We start from the raw sequence: 3,312 nt of genomic DNA, 5'->3' as shown, positions 1-3,312 counted from the left end.
TTATCATTAAAACAGTTGAGACTAATGAAGAAGAAATCACTTACGTCGAGCCAGAGTTCTACAAAAGAAAAGCACAGAAATCGGTAAGATATTTATTACTATTTCATGTCTGTGTATCATTTCAGCAGTGAGTGCGCTTGTGTGTGATAGATCATCATTCAGACAAAAACACAAAACACCACCATATTAAATATGAAGATCAGCATTCAATGCGAGACACATAATACTCACACAAAACTCATTCTACCATGTAACTAAAGAGTAACAGATCAACAGTTAAAGGGATCATGATCTGCCTTTTTTATTATTTTATACTGTTCTCTGAGGTCCACTTGTAATGATCTTATGTTGTCAATGTTGGGATCAGAAGGAAGGTTGTGTTGAACAAAGGCTGTGTTGTTTCACTATTTGGCACTGCACCGCGTCTTTCTGTCTTCAGAGCCGTCTTTACCGTTTGGTTTCTGCATTGACCTACGCTTGCGTTCCTCGTTATTTAACTGATACATACATGCGCGAATCGGTGAGCCGGGCTTATTTTTGGTTAGGTCAACTTTATTATCCCCAAGGGGCAATTTGTTTTACAGCCAGCAGTAATCATACAATCAAAAAACAAAAACAAAAACAAAAAACACAACAACAAACACACAATAGTATATATAAAAAAGACTTCCTTACTCTAAAATAATTTAGAAAACCGATGGCAGCTGGTACAAAATAATTTTTAAATCTATCAGTCCTACACAATGGTTATTTAGTCCTACTAAATAAGCAAGAAGCAGTCGTTGATCTTCTTCTCCAGAGGAGGTGTTTAGCTTCCCTGCTACGCAATAAAGTAGCATATACCACATAAGCTGTTTTTAGACTAACAAGAACATATTAAGTTTTGAAACTTACAGGATGTTTTTATAGTATAGTATAATGACCTCTTATATGTTTGATTTCTCATTTCATGACCCCTTTACAATGTTCAGTGTTTGAAATGAGCCACTGATGAAGTATTTCCTGTGTCAGTTGATGACATCACAGTCCAACACAATTCTGTCTATCTGTGTAACAGTTCGAAATAGACCCAAACGCGCAGAAACTCATCTGACATATGCGTACACACAGGACAGGAAACAGTAGCAATACTCAAGCGTCAGTAACAGACATGAACAAACAATAAACCGACAAGAGGGAAAGAGAACATGAGGTCTAAATAGCCAGAAAATCAGGGCAAGGGGAAACAGGTGTGAGAAGAGCAGGAGAAAACGCTGATTGAGAATGGGTTCAGCTGTGCGAGAGCACACGTAAGAGAGAGAGAGAGAGAGAAACAAGCAGAGGAATAAAACTAGACTCCTGACAATCTGTCATTTGAATTGGAATTTTTTTAAGCAACTATTTTTTTGCAAGCATTAAAAAACAAACGGAAAGAAACAATGTTTTATGACACACTTGAGGCTGGTTTTGTATCTGCATATTGTAAAATGATTTCAAGGACAAACATCCATTTATTATTATACAGTATATTGTGTATTTGACAGGATAATAAAGAGGAGGATCATGTGGTGTATGCGCCGATCGCCAAGAGAAAATGATCAAACTTCAAGAACCAGACCAGCAGTGTGTTACGTTCCACGTATGTTTGTGTGTTTTGCTCTCTTTTTTCTTTTGTGCTCTTGTTTCCATTCATACTCCTAGGTCATGAATCATTGGCTGCTCATCATATATGTGACGTCATCACGTTACGTATTTGAACTGACATTGACCAATCCCTGGAGGTTTCCGCCGGGTTAAAAGGCCCATTGACAAGTGTGGCAGATCAGCGCCAGATCTCAGCTAACACCCATGCTTTGATTGTTTGTTAGAATCAAGTTCACATGTATGTCTATGTTTGTGATTATAATTATGTTTATACTTACTCGCTGGTTCAGAGATTATTACTCTTTCGGGTTGTGTCGTTATTGCTATTGATGTAATGAGTTGTTTCAGAACTAGATTTCTAAACTCGACTAAATGCATTGTGTGCGTGTGATTGATGATTGGATTTGAACGCAGTTAAACTTATTTGAACACGGCGTTATACGCAGTAGCCCAACCGTAGATCATTTAGAGTGAAGCTTTGTTTGTATTGTGAGTTTGTTGTCTACTGATCGTTCTGTCTCTACAATTAAGATCCCATCAGTAAAGACCACGGTATAGTATTCTTCTCTGTTAGTTAGTTAGTTGGAGAGTGGTCGTAACCCATTGTTGTTTTGTTTGTTTAGTTAGTTAGTATAGTTTATGTCAGGCATTGAATACGCTGAAGATTGCGGGTTGTTTTCTACATTTTCTTTTTGGCAGTTAGTTCTAGGCAGTTATTTAGGGTTAAATAGTTATGGGGGTTATGTTTTGATTATTTCATTAATTTGGCGACACTCTTGTTTTCCTGATTATCCATGTTTTCTTTTCCTTTACATTTATCATATGCTTTGTAACGTCCTTACACCTCTGTGATTGAATAAACGTTTTCAACGTTAAGACTGGTTTCCATGGTTGTTTTTGCCACTTGCCCACCTAGCAGCAGTACCTCACTTAAATGTTACGCAATCATCCCGCTAACATCTTTAAACACGTCACAGCTGTGATTTCTTTCACAGGAACCGCTGTAGTTTCCTCTTTAGTTTTGAGTTTTGATATTGTTGAAGCGTGATATTCAGTGACGGACTAATTAAACTCTCTCTTAAAGAATGTGCTTGTAATACAAGGACTTTTAACAAATGATCCAAATCTCGTGGTCCACTGGAGCTTTTTCATGTTTGAGTTTTTAAAGCCTCTTTTTTTCCCTTTTTAAGAAATCCACAAAACAACAAGAAACATTTTGCCCCCTCATTTAAAAAATATATAAATATTGGTTTGTTGGTAGACAATGCTCAAATAAAGACTCACATTCTGACTTTACTGTGAAATACTTACTTTCAGTGTGTGATAAAATACAATATCATATAGTCAAGTCAAAACATTTTTTTATTGATTTTCACAAAACAGGTTGTTTCAATGCAGCTTTACAGAAAATGTTAATGTTTATAATATATGCATGCCTTATTGTCACATTTATCAGATTAAAGCCGTGTAATATAGTTTATATTTTGTGACGAAATCAAACAGTTGAGATTAGCTATTTTGGCTCTGTGTGAGTATACTGTATGTATGCAAATAAAGTTGGACATGCTTATAAATCCAAATTTATATTAGAAGCTGGCCAATAATAGTTACATTTTGCCACAAAATATAAAAAAAATCAAGCAGTTAAGATTCGATATATTAAAATTAAAGCTATTTTTGATGTCACAC

At 35.8% G+C, this 3,312-nt stretch overlaps 1 long non-coding RNA gene across 1 annotated transcript; it reads left to right on the top strand.

Annotated features, from left to right (window-relative positions):
- Nucleotides 1-2,793, top strand: LOC143735545 (uncharacterized). The gene is made up of 3 exons (XR_013203213.1): nucleotides 1-83; nucleotides 1,524-1,602; nucleotides 2,601-2,793. It is a non-coding gene; the product is annotated as an uncharacterized LOC143735545 (long non-coding RNA).
- Nucleotides 2,794-3,312: the final 519 nt, after the last annotated feature.

Source organism: Siphateles boraxobius, unplaced genomic scaffold, assembly GCF_051911475.1.
Source record: "Siphateles boraxobius isolate OS27281-9 unplaced genomic scaffold, OSU_SipBor_1 13, whole genome shotgun sequence".
In the NCBI taxonomy this organism is placed as follows: Eukaryota; Metazoa; Chordata; class Actinopteri; order Cypriniformes; family Leuciscidae; genus Siphateles; species Siphateles boraxobius.
This window is presented reverse-complemented; position numbering and strand designations above follow the sequence as displayed.